The following is a 14138-nucleotide window of genomic DNA, read 5'->3' on the forward strand; positions in this document are numbered from 1 at the left end:
GAGGGGCATTAATTAGTGAAGGTGGAGGCTGGAAGTGGAGACTAAGTATCTCCAGTTTCCCCCCCCCCCAACCCTAACCACTATCCTAAGCCCCAGAACAAGTAAATTCTCTCTCGGGGGATCTCTAAGCACTTACTAGACTGGATCTCCTCCATACCTTGAAGAGTGGAGAAAGTGGGAGGGAAGCCCTGAGGGTATGGGGGGGCGAGTACTCTGGTATCTTGGATATTATTTTAGAATCCCTCAATTTCCCCTCAAATTCTCACCAACCAATGTCTCTATTTTACCCCCTCATGCGTACCCCAAAATACAATCATTCATCATCTCTGACTATCTCCAATTTATCATGTATATATCTTTTTTTTATAAATAGTAATTTTCATGTCATCTCTCCCATTCATCTGGAAACTCCTTGAAACAAGGACTGGGTTTTTCGTTTGTTTGATTGGTTGTTGGTGTTGTTTTTGCTTTTCTTTGTGTCCCTAGCACTTAGTACTGAGTAGGTGATTAATAAATGCTTATTGTTTTGACTTGACTCCCAGCCATCCTTTGCTTCAAACACATGTTGGTCCTGTAGGACCGCCAAACATGTTGAGGTTTACCTGAGGAGGGATGGTCGTCTATCCATCTGATGGGTGGGAACATATCAGAAAGCAGGAAGAGCAAAGACAGAAAACCCAGATGTTCTCAAGTGGCTTTAGAACAGCTCTATACCACATGCCCTGGGCCCTCCAGGCTCTAATCTTGACCTAGGCCCTCTTCTTCACTGGCTATGGGCCATTTTAAACTTCACTAGAGAAGTCGGGAGGGATAAGTGAAACCTAGAATAGGATTGGGGTTCCAAAAGATCAGAGAAAGGGAGAAAGCCACAGGTAGCAACTAGAACTCTGGTAGAAAAAGAGTCAAAGGTGAAAACTGGCCAACGGGGCGGGGAGGGTGTAGAGACAGGATGATCTGAATTGGGCTCTTGGCTTTTTTCTTGAGCAAGAAGAGGAAAAACGGATCAGAGTAAGACCTGTGGGGGCTCCTTGGCTAAGAAAGTACGCAGCACCCAGGTGTCCTGGCTCCCAACTCTCTGCCAACATAGCCCTAAAACCCTGGAATCCTCATTGTCCTCCCTCAGTCCCACCCTCTGCTTCTACCCTCATTTTTCTACTTTTAACCTCTAAACTCCTGCACTAAGGTCTTTTGTCATGGAATACTTAGCATCACTCCCTCCAAACCAGTAGAGATCTCCAAGTACTTTTCAGGTTCAGGAGAACAGAAGGGCCAAAGAGAGAAAAACATTATACAACAGTACAAGCACCCCATCTCTCTCTCTCTCTCTCTCTCTCTCTCTCTCTCTCTCTCTCTCTCTCACACACACACACACACACACACACACACACACACACACCCCAACACACACATTCCCTCAAATACCAGTCATTTGGGCTGATGAATTGGAGAGAGAAAACCCAGACATAAACACGTTTCGCCAGTCAGAATTTCCAAGGTGTCATTTGGGCTGATGAGACTGAAAAGAGAGTGCACACACACTTACACACACACACACACACACACACACACACGGATCTCCAAGCACCGTTCAGGCCCTTGTGACCTGAGCTGGGGAAGAGTAAAGAATCCACGGAGAAGCCAGCTGAGCCAGACAGTGAGACACAACGCATATGTCCGGCCTCAGACATGTCCCGGGGAGGCCCGGGCGGATTTGGCGTGAAGGGCAGAGCGGCTTGGGGATCTCCATCCCCCTCCCACCACCACCCCCCCCTTCCACCCCAACTCAGGCTGCAGTCTCTCCTCGTTGTAGCAAAGCGAGAGCAAAGGGACGGGCAGTAAAGATGAGTGATGGCGCGGAGACAAGCAGAAATACACCATCATGAAAATGCTAATGACTCCTTGCTCTCTTTCTTTATGGTTGGAGTAATACAGACTTCAATCATAAAAACAATCTCCCAACATTTTAATGGGCTCCATCATGCCCGCACTTGTCGGTATATTTGAAGAATAAATCACCCTCCCCGCTCGGAATGAATTCGCTGTCAAACTCGGCTCCCTCGGAGAAAATGGATGGGGAGAGAGGATGGAGAGGTGTTGTTTTTTTTTTTTTTTCTGGAAGGGGGGGTGTTTTTCCCCTTAAATGCCCCCTCCTTCAGATTCTGAGGTGAAATGCCTGGATCGAGAGTGGCAAGGGCTCGTGAAAAAAGGAGCAGGTGGGAGATGGAGGAGGATAGGGAAAGAGGGAGCACTGGAATGCTAGGGGGAGAGCAGGACTACCTGGGTGGGCATTGAAGCAGTGACTGGGGTGGCACTGTAGGGGAAGGGCAGAATATTGACATTGGATAGACTATGTGCAAAAGAAATGTAAGTGACACGCAAGTAATTTTTCTGAGCTTTCAGCTTAGGCATCTGCGGGCCCAGTCAATGGGGACGGGTAAAATTGCTTTAGGTCTTCCCCTTTGGGGGAGTCAGGGAGAGTTCGCGGTGTAGAGGGCAGGAAATTCAACCACTAAGCCCCAAGAGAAATGGCTCTCCTGCTTCCTGTCTTCACTGCAGTGAGCTACAGGTTCGTAGAGCGGAGGGCGGAGTAAAGCTAGAGACAGGGATTCCTGGGTAATTTTATTTCCATACAGCTGGCCGCTAGCCTATGAGAACTCAGCCTGATCGTTGCTAGAGTGAACCTATCAGAGTCCGAGAAGGGCAGGCCGCCCTGTTTTCTTTAGTTTTGATTGGTTAAGATGTTGCTAGGCAGGACTCAGAGCCTAGAGATTAATGCTCGCCAGGCTCTGACAGGTGATTAAGAAAATAACTGGAAATCTGGATACCCGGGTTAACATTTTCTTCCCTATCTCTCGCTTTTATTTTAGGAGAGAAGGGGGAACAATTCTTAGGGGCAAACGGGCAATAGCCAAATGGTCAATGAGTCTTTCCCTCTGCCTCCAGGTGTCCCCTTCTAAAGTCAGATTAATTGGAGGGGCCTGCTGCTCCGAAAAATCTGCCAGGAAGACTTCACCACCTGCTTGAGTCTTGCCTGGAGGACCTTGCTGCGGTCTGACCTCATCCCCTCCTGTTGCAACTAGAGATCACCTTCCTCTAGTTCAAATCCTCAAGTGCAGCTCAATTCTCATCTCATCTCCACACACACACACACACACACACACACTACTGAGATAAATGACCCAATGAACCCGCATCCCGCGAAATTGCGGAGGAGCAAGTCAATAGAGAGCTCTCCGTCAGCCCCAGGGCAGAGAGGGGCGGCCAATGTTCTCCTTTTCAGAAGCTGCTCGGCCATTACATCCAAGACAATCTCGGCTTATCTGCATTGCATTTGCATCTGATTTGCATCTGATCTGTTCCCCTTACCCAAGCGCCCAGAAATAATCTCTTCCTGCCCCTGTTTATCTCTCCCCGCCTGCCTCCAGGCTCCCCAGGTTCCTGCTCTTGTCTTAGGGCCTAGTCTACCCCGTAGACAGGTTGGACTGTCTCCCCACCTCTGTATGCAGCCCCACTCTACTCATGCCCACCCTTCTGGATCCTCCTTAGAGCGCCCCTGACCTCAGCCTTCTCTTCCTAGGAAGGGGAGAAGGCTGATACGCCGCCAGTAGCTCCTGAGTCACCGTCGCCTGGGGATCCCAGGAGGGGGGGTAGTAGAGGGAAGGAAGGCGGGGGTGCAGAGGGAGGGAGCTAAGCTTGCCATACTGAACTAGACCGTCCGCGAACAATATGCCACCTTTTAAATCTGAGCGCCCGCCAGCCGCCGATTGTGATGTTAATTCGGGGATGATTTAGGGGGGCGGGTCGGGGGGGGGGCATTGCTTCTCTGTCAAAAGTGCTGTCCAGGGGCTTAATATTTGTAATTGAAGCTGATGAAGACTCAGTCTCTGTTTCCACTGATTAAAAAAAAAAAAAAGGCAGGGAGGGAAAAAGAGCAACTAAATTATGGGGCCGGGAGAAAAACATGATTAATCAAAGGTTTGAATTGTCGCTGTGTTCAAGACCCTGTAAATCTCCCCCCGGCCGGGGACCTGCTGGAGGCCGGAGAATAAATCCGAGCCGCCCCTTGTTTTCAGCTCCTCTCTGTTTGTCTCTTGGTTCGCACGTCAATTAATCCAGTAATTGGATTTGAAGGGATGTCAGGAGATTATCGAAGAAGACAAGGGAGGGGAGTCGGGGCAACAGACTGAAGAGCTGGAAAAGGGAAGGAGGAGGGGTTGGGGCAGGTCAGTCAATGAGAGAGACTCGAGAGGAGAGGAGACAAGCCACTTCCCCGGGGGCGCTTTCTCCAGCTGGTCTACCTAGTTCCCCCTTCACTCCATCTGCTGATTTTACTGGATGAGATGGATGTATTGGATCTGAATCCTACCCACTCCTCCTTGCCTTCAAAACCCGGTTCAAAACTCCCTTCCATCAAGGCTTCCCTGATTATCACACCTGTAACTGCTCTCAGCATAACTCCCATCCCTCAACCATCATAGCCTGGGTTAGAAGCTTAATGAGATATGCAGCTGCCCGTGTTTTCATGCATACTCCTTGAATCTGAGCAAGCTGTCTCCAAGCCTGAAATGCTCTCCCTTCTCACTTCTACCTCTTAGAAGCCTTGCTGCCTTCAAGACACGGTTGCGGTACCACCTCCTAATCTAGGCCTTTTTCTGATCACGCCTCACTTTCTTAGTGCTCCCTTTACACCTCCCAGATTTCCTTTGTATATATTTTGTATTTATTTATCCATGAATATGTTGCTTCCTCTGGTAGAATGTAAGTTTTTTGTGGGCAGGAACTGTTCTTGATCTCCTTAATAACTTGTTGAAATGGATGAGATAAAATTTTAATTTGTGCTGCTTTGTAAATATTCTTCTGTGTCCTCATCAGAGGGTAAGGTCTTGAAAGGGCAGTTATGTGTCTCCCCCTCCTCCTTCTGAATCCCCAGTGGTCAAGACTGAGCTTTCTGCATATAGGCTCTTGGGATCATTGGAAACATTGATTTATGAGATGCCACCATGAGGAGCTAAATAGTGTCATGAAAATAGTGCTCCTTTTGGAGGTACAATCCCATCTCTATTACTTTTTAGCTGTATGACCTGTGACAGATCATTTAATCTCTCTGAGTCTCAGTTTCCCCATGTATAAAATGAAAGAATTGGATAAGATGTTCTCTAAAATCCCTTCCATTTCTAAACTGATCATTCTATAATACTTGGAGATTGAGTGGGGAGAAGCTAAATGTTGTTTAATTCATGACTATATCTTCATGTCCTTTGCTCTCTGTTTCTCTTCCCCCTTTCAGTTAAACAAAGAGAACAATAAAGAAACATGATGGATGGATGGATAGATGCCACCATGACAAATTAGGAATGAGAACCTAAGTCCAGTCCTGCTGGAGCGATATGTGGTGGTGGACATTGAAAGGATCCCTAAACTGAAGATCTCTCAGTGGGTAACAGGATCATAGATTTAGAGCTGGAAGGGATTTATTGATTGATTAATCAAGATTTGAATCCAGGTTCTCTAATTCTATATCCATTGACTTTTCCACTACCTTACTCTTAATTAATCCAGGCTTTCTGTACACTTGGGAGATATTCTCCCTTTATCCTTAAGGGGGAGAATGATAGGGAACTCAGAAAGGAATCAGGGTACTGGGTCTTCTTTCTCTCTCTCCTAGTCTGTCTTTTCCATTCATTTAGGGATTGTTGAGTTTTGGTGTATTTTTGATTTTTTTGATCTGGACCTCTCTAATTCCCACAAAGACTGGTATAAATTAATTGAATTCTGGATTTGCAGTCAGGAAGAATTGGGTCCAAATCCCATCTAATACACTAACTGTATTTCTGCGGGCAAATCACTTCCTCTCTAAATCTCTTTCTATCTTCCCCCACCCCCATTTCATTTCTAAAATGGGGCTAATATGCCACCTACCTTCCATTTACTCTGTATTTATCTTGTATGTATATCATTGTTTGCATGTTGTCTTCCCTATTAAAATGTAAGCTCCTTGAGGACAGGGGCTGTGTTTTTTTTCTCTTTACACATAACAAGCTTTTCATAAATGCTTGAGGACTGACCAACTGACTGACCAGCCTCACCGGGTTTTTGTGAGGATCAAATAAGATATATATAGACTGTTTAGCAAGCCTTGAGGTCCATATAAATAAAGCTAATATTATTATTATAAATGAGTCTTTCTATGAGCCTTTGAAGTCACTTCACACAGTCTCCCCCAAAGTATCAAGTCTATCTGATGAAAAGAGATCCCATCAATTGCTCCAAGTATTATAGCAGAGGTTGGAAAGTTGGGGACTTTATTGCTATCAAATGTGGAAGGGATAAGGATGGGACTCAATTGTCATAATCACTTTAAGCCATCTAAGTGGAATAAGAGGAAAGGGCAGTTACTAAAGTCTGCAGAATGATTTTGAGATGCAATAGGACTTAAGTGAAGGAGTAAATACAGTTTTAAAGTATAGTTCTGGTGTCTATTAGTTGTATTGTCATCTGAATCCTACACACTCCTCCTTGCCTTCAAAACTCGGTTCAAAACTCCCTTCCATCAAGAAGGCTTCCCTGATTATTATTACCTGTAACTGCTCTCAGCATAACTCCCATCCCTCAACCAGGGGGTTATTTCTAAAGGTCTAGGACTTCTTCTTACCATACTCCCCAATTCGATCCTCTGTTGTCCAGAGTAGAGCTGTTAGGAAAGAGTTATCTCTCTGGTTAAGTTGGAAGATGGCAAGTCCATCATACTACCAATTGGTCCCTTCTACAGGCCTAGCAGTGCACTATGTGCTATGAAGAATAATGAAGGAACATAATATGGTCTCTGTCCTCAGGGAGCTTAAAATCTAGTTAGGGTGATAAACCTAAAGAATATGAATCAAGCAAGAAGATAAAGGATTTGTGATTATATTAGCATAGCTACTTGGAATCTCAAAGTTGGAAGGGTCCTCAGAAAAATAGAGATGTAAGTGGTTTTTGTTTTGTTTTGTTTTTGTTTTTCACATCTAGACTAATTCTGCCTCTCAGCAACTTCCAGTCATTGCTCCTACTTCTGCTTCTTTTCTGACTTAATAGATGGTCTTTGAGAGCTATTTTGGCAGGAAAATTCATCACCCTGAAAGCAACCTGGGTATTATCCTCTCTATGTTTATCTAAACAGGTCCTTGGACAAGAGACAGTCTCTCCCAGTGCCTACACTCAAAACCTTTCCAACTTGGTAGGAATTCCTAGGAATTTTGATCCCTTGGCATGATTTTCAAAAACCTAAGGTAAGTTCTACCCCAGAATGAAGTGTGTGATGGGGAATGACCCAAGAACCCTTGATGATTTTGATGGTGTACTCCTTTTCCCCTCCCTCTCCATTAATCCACTGGATGAGTTTTCAGGACATCAACCTTTGTTGGAAAAGAGCACCTCCCGTGGAGGTGATGGACGTGTATCCTAGCCCTTCAGTGGAGGACACTTACCTTGTTGGGCCTTCACACAATGAATCCCTAATTGGTACCAAGTGACTAATTACAACTGAGGCTCAAGAGAAAGGACTATCTTTAGAAGAATCTTTTTCCCTCCCCTCTAGCACAGCCCATAAGAATGACGTTTCACCATTATTTTTATTTGTTTGGGAGGCAATTAGGGTTAAATGACTTGTTCAAGGTCATACAGCCAATAAGTGTCTGAGGCTGGATTTGAGCTCAGGTCCTCCTGGCTCCAGAACTGGTACTCTATCTACTGTACCACCTAGCTGCCCCCTTATTTTTGACATTTTTTTTCTTTTTTTTTGTTATGAACTTGATAAATGTCAACAAATATGAACAACCAATATGAACCAAAGAAATACAGAAAAAGAGCCTTGTATATGAAACCATGAGTATCTATTATATACACTTTATCAGGTTTTTAGGTATATATTAAATTTAACATAATTCCACCAACAACCCTGCTTATCTGTGTCCCCTTCTGACATTCCTTCTTTATTTGTCTGTATATTTCATAAACTCTTCATTAACACTCTTTCTGCATCACTATCACTACCCCCACTCCTTTCCTTAATTATCCCCACCAAACAAAAGCCTCCTCTTATAACAAAAAAGTATAATCAAGCAAAACAAATTTACACATTTGTTATGCTTAAAAATGTATGTCTCTGGGCAGCTAGGTGGCGCAGTGGATAGAGCATCAGCCCTGGATTCAGAAGGACCTGAGTTCAAATTTGACCTCAGACACATAACACTTACTAGCTGTGTGACCCTGGGCAAGTCACTTAACCCCGTTGCCTAGCCAAAAAAAGAAAAAGAAAGAAAGAAAAAGAAATTTGAAAGGAAAAAAAATGTGTCTCATTCCACACCTACAGTCTACTACCTCTCTTCCAAGAAATGGGAAGTATGCTTCTTTACTAGTCCTCTGGAGACATAACCATACATGCATTGATCAGAGTTCATGATTCTTTCAAAGTTGCTTTCCTTTACAATATCATACTTGCTGTGTAACTTGTTTTCCTGGTTCTGCTTAATTTGTTTTGCATCTGTTCATAAAATCTTCTGAGATTTTTTTGAATCTATCCCTTTAATCACTTCTTACAGTGTAATAATATCCCATTACATTGAGTCACCATAAAGTGTTCAACCATTCCGTAATTGATAGGCATTTGTTTTGTTTGCAGTTCTTTACTATAATAAAAAGTAAGGGTGTAAATATTTTCTATATCTTATTCAGTCCTTTCACCTGCCTGTTAGTGGCATCTGTCGGTCACAGGGTTTACACAGTTTAGTGACTTTTGGAGTACAATTCCAAATTGCTTTCCAGAATGGTTGCACCAATTCACACCTCTATCAATATACATTAGTGTGTTTGCCCACAGCTATTCTAACAGTTGTCATCTTTACTAATATGATGGCTGTGATCTCCATCACTATTTTTGGATTCTTCTTTGTTACATACTTTCCTCTTTCTCAGTCTTCCAGTAAGGTAAGGAAGAGTAGGATAGGAATTTCTCTTCCAGTTCAACAGAAAATGGTCACTTGCAGCAGAAGCACATGACAGGGAAATACTCTTAACTAGGTGAGCCTGAGACTAAAATCTATTGACTTTTCAATTCTGACTAGTGCTTCTGCCTTTCTCTCTTTCTCTCTCTTTCTCTGTCTCCCTGCCTCTGTCTCTGTTTCTCCCCCTCTCTTTTTTTTCTTTCTTTTATCTTTCTTCTCTCCTTCCTAACTTCCTTTCTTTCCTTCCTTCCTCCTTTTCTTTATTTTGTGGCCCAATGACTAGCAATCCTAAGAAATAGATATTTCCCTCCTTGGCAGGGTCAGAAATTTCCTGAGTTCAGGATTCTGGCATCAACTGAACAGAAGATTTTCTTTAAAAAAAAACAAACCTGCTGAAAGGATCATCCTTTATTGTAGGATTAAAGCTATGTGATGAAGGGCCAGGAGATCTGGATGTTGCCAACACTCCATGATAATTGCTATAAGTTTCTCAGATAATGCAGGTCTGAAGCAAATGAGAAATAGCTTTTCAGTAGTCCTACAAAACGGTTTTGGGGGAATATAACGAATTTCATGTGTTATTTTCAGTGTTTTCTGTTTCCTGTATTTATTTATGCATACCTTTGAGTTCTCTGTGTTTTATACAGTTTCTATGGTTAAGGAAATAGCCAGCTGTTCTGTCTATACCTGATGCCCATATTGTACATTGAATACCTTAGTGGAAAAAGAAGGGGAGACCCTGTGCATGAGCCATAACTAAGCTTTGCTTTAGAGTTCCCTGTACTTTTACCTTGGGCTGCAGGCAGAGCCAGAGAGAGCACCTGACCCTATTTGTCATCAGGCCTTCCAAGAATGACTCTGGTTCTGTGTGTTCCCTTTGGAGGTCCCCTGGGCTGCATGCAGGTGACAAAAACATTGGAAGAAGACTTTAATGGAGAAATATAACTAGTACAAGACAGTAAACAATAAAGTATTTGGTGGTACAGACTGTAAGTATAACAGGAGTCCCAAAATGGGAGAGATCACTAGATAATGGAATATGTCTAGGCAGTTGCTGTCATTGAAGAGATACAACTTGAACTAGGTCTTAAGGGCTGGACAGTAAGTACTTGGAAAAATAGAGAGGAATGAGACAGCATTCTGGACTGGGGGAGGAGCTGAAGCAAGCTAAAGTACAGAGGGGAGAATGAACATGGTATGCTCAGGAACAATAAAGAGACCAGTTTTAATAGAACAGAGGGTTCACGTTTGGGAGTAATGAGAAATAAGATTATTTAGATCAAAGCAAGATTAAATTATGAAGGTCTGGGGCAGCTGGGTGGCGCAGTGGATAGAGCCCCAGCCGTGAAGTCAGGAGGACCTGAGTTCAAATCCACTCTCAGACCAAACACTTGACCCTTACTAGCTATGTGACCTTAGGCAAGTCACTTAACCCCAGTTGCCTAAAAAAAAAAATTATGAAGGTCCTTAAAGTCAAAGATAAGAGTTGATATGATGGATAAGAGGGAGCTATCATAGATTCTTGAGTAAGCAACTGGATAAAAGTTGTGCTTTAAGAAGACTAGTCTGAATAAGATGAATTGGAAGGGAAAGAGAATAGTTAGAGAGAAACCAGCTAAAAAGTTAATGCAGTAATGCAGGTATGGTATAAAGGTTTCAAATGGGCAGAAAACAACTTCTGTTTTTCAATCCAATTGAACAGACATTTCTTAAGCCACCTACTACGTGTAAGATAGTCTGCTAGCTTTAGGAAATGCAAAGACCAAAACAAGATAATCTCTATCCTCATAGACCTTATATTCTACTGGGTGGATATAATAGGTGCCCAGAGGAGTAAATACAAGGCACGTTAAGAAGGAAAACCTAGCAACAGGGAAGGTTGGCTCCTAAATTGAGCCTTAAAGAAAAAAGGATAGGCAAAGGGAGAACCTAGGAAGGAGTGCCTCTCAGGCATATGGGACAGTGTATGTGAATGTACAGAGTTCAGAGAAAGCTAGTATTCCAGTTTGGCTGGAATATAGTAGAATAAGATACAATTTCTCTTCCCTGAACCACCTTGGCCCCAGTCTGAGTTTGCCTGTATCACTGCCCCTTTCTTCTTACTATACTCTCTCTCTCCAGTCCCACTCCTACCATTCATTTTTGCTCAAGTCACCTTTCTATCTACTCCCTGTGCCGTTGGCTACCTCTTCTCATCTCTTGTCCTGCCCCAGGTACTGTCCCTTACACCTAGAATGATGCATACCCTAGCCCATCTGCTCCCATGACACCTTCTTAGATTATGCCATTAAAAAGTGTTGGCTTAAAAGTCTCATGATGGAAAATGCTATCCACATCCAGAGAAAGAACTACAGAGTTTGAACGCAGATCAAAGCATACTATTTTCTCTTTTTTTTCTTCTGCTTTGTTTTGTTTCTTCTTTCTAGTGGTTCCTCCTATTGGTTTTAATTCTTTTTTGTAACATGACTAATATGAAAATATGGTTAATAAGAATGTATATGTAGAGCCTATATCAGATTGCATGCCATTTGGGGGAGGGAGGCATGGAGGGAGGGGGAGAAAATTTAAAACTCAAAAGCTTATGGAAGTGATTGTTGAAAACTAAAAATAAATAAATTAAAATATTTTTTAAAAGTGTTGGCTTTCCCTAAACCTGTTCCATCTAAGCATATGGCCCTCCCAACTTCTCCCATCTTTCTCCTCCTGAATGATATACTCAATACTTACTTAAGGAGCATGTAAGTACTTTACATCATCTCGTGTGTTTAATTTTCTCTCGTGCTGTTTATCTGTTATAAGTCAGGAGACATTTGTAGGCCACCTAACACAAAGAAATTGACTTAGCCACGGAATGCATGGCAAGGACATTCAACAAGGATATAGCATTGATTTATTCGGACACGGTTTTCCAACCTCTGCATTCACCATAGCGGCCCACTGGTATGCAAGGAAGAACCCCTGACTCTTCCTATACTGATTTTTGTACTTAGGCCACCAGGAACTAACTGCCTTGGTTCCCCTGGGTCCATAAGGTCTTGAGGAAAGTTTCAATACCTTTTAAGGGTTAGGCTTAGGGCTTCAGTTAGATGGTACAGTAGATAGAGTGCTGGGTCTGAAAACAAGAAGAACTGAGTTCAAATCTAGCCTCAGACACTTAACTATTTGTGTAATCCTGGGCAAGTTGTTTAACCTCTGTTTGCCTCAGTTTCCTCAACTGCAAAATGCATACAAAATTTGAGGCTCAAATAAGATATTTGTAAAGACTTAGCACATTGCCTGACACATAGTAGGCACTATACAAATGCTTATTCCTTTTCCTTCCCTGAGGAAAAACTGTTCTATCCTTGGGAGAGCAGGAGATAGTAGGGATTCAGGAAAAACTAGCCTCTGTAACAAGGATCCTAGTAGCTATCACTTCTCACATATATTCCTTTTTTTCTAGTGAGGCAATCGGGGTTAAGTGACTTGCCCAAGGTCACACAGCTAGTACGTGTCAAGTGTTTGGTCTGAGGCCGGATTTGAACTCAGGTCCTCCTGACTTCAGGGCCGGTGCTCTATTCACTGTGCCACCTAGCTGCCCCTTTCACATATATTCCTTAATATCTGCCTGGTCTGTCTCTGAATGGGAGTAGTAAGAGAAGAGCATGTTGTCAGTCAATTCAGAACATTAATGGAGCACTTCCCATGTCAAAACCACGTGCTGGGTGTTATAAGGACATCCAGAAAAAAAGAGGAGATGAATTCCCTGCCCCAAAGAGATCCTAGTTGAATCAGCACACACAAAAATGACACAGACCCAGAGAGAGAGAAATAAGGCCAGAATGAGGTCTGAGCTTCAGACACCAGTTTGGAGAAGAAGGAAATCAAAAGAGTTAAGGCCTGGAGAAAGGGGTTAGTTAGGGAAGTTATCCAGAGAGAAGGAAGTATGGAACTGAGTTTGGAAGGAGAAGATTGGATGTGAAGTTTGGATTCAGTGAAAGGGCCACACTTGAGGACCTAGAGGGCCATATGGTGGCCTCCAGGCCCCAGGTTCCCCACACTTGCATCCAGACTTAGCCATGCCAGAGGTAGTTGGTGATACAATAAATAGACCACTTAGCCTCAAGTCACAAAGACCTGACTTTGTTCAAATCCAAATTTGTTCAAATTCAAAAGTTTAAAATCAGCCTCAGACACTTACTAGCTGTGTGACCCTGAGCAAGTCATTTCACCTCCTGTCTGCCTGGGTTTCCTTGACCATAAAATGGGGATAATGAAAGCACCTACCTCCCTGGGTTGTTGTGAGGGTCAAATGACATATTTGTAGACATCTCCATTTGGATGCAAGGTCCACACATCAAAATTGATCAAGTTGGGGATCAGAGAACCTATGTGACTTTGGACAAGTCATTTAACTTTTCTGTGCCTGTTTCCTCATCCAAAAAAATGAGATGGCTGGATTAGATGGCTTCTAAGGGCTGTATGCATGTAATTATATGCAAAATAGGTACAAAATAAATCCAAAATCATTTTAAGATGGAGAGGCATTATAAGAGGCCTCATGCAAGAGGTAGGGCTTGAGCAGAACTTGAAAGGAAGTTAGTCATTCTAAAAGGCAGAGAAGAGGCAGGAGGAAGAACTGATGTAGTCATGGAGAGAGGAAATGGCATGTCATGTATAAAGATCAGCAAGGCCGATTCCATAAGACTGCAGCTTCCCTGAATGGGAGTAATATACAAGAAGCATGGAAAGGTAGATTGGAGCCAGATTGTGAACAGCTTTAAATGCAGGGGCTTATATTTGATTTCTGAGGCAATAGCAATCTACTAGAACTTCTTGAGAAAGGGAGTGACACAGTCAGAATGGTGCTTTAGGAAAATTACTAGCTACATGGAAGGTTTGGAGGCAGGGGAATTCTTGAGGCAGGAAGAAAGTTTAGGAAGCTGTTGCAGTAATCCAAGAAGTGATGAGAGCTTGAATTAGGGTGGTGGCTAGGAGAGTGGAGAGGAAGGAACAGGTGGAAGAGATGTCATGGAGATAGAATCGCCAAAGCTTGGCATGGGTTAGTTGGAAGGTGAAGAAAAGTAAGAGATCTAAGTAGACTCCAAGACTTTCAACATGGGTGATTAGAAGGACAGAATTGGGGACTCCCTTCCCCTCGACAGAAATGGGGAAGGT

This window comes from Vombatus ursinus, unplaced genomic scaffold (assembly GCF_900497805.2).
Source record: "Vombatus ursinus unplaced genomic scaffold, bare-nosed wombat genome assembly UNPS02012958.1, whole genome shotgun sequence".
In the NCBI taxonomy this organism is placed as follows: Eukaryota; Metazoa; Chordata; class Mammalia; order Diprotodontia; family Vombatidae; genus Vombatus; species Vombatus ursinus.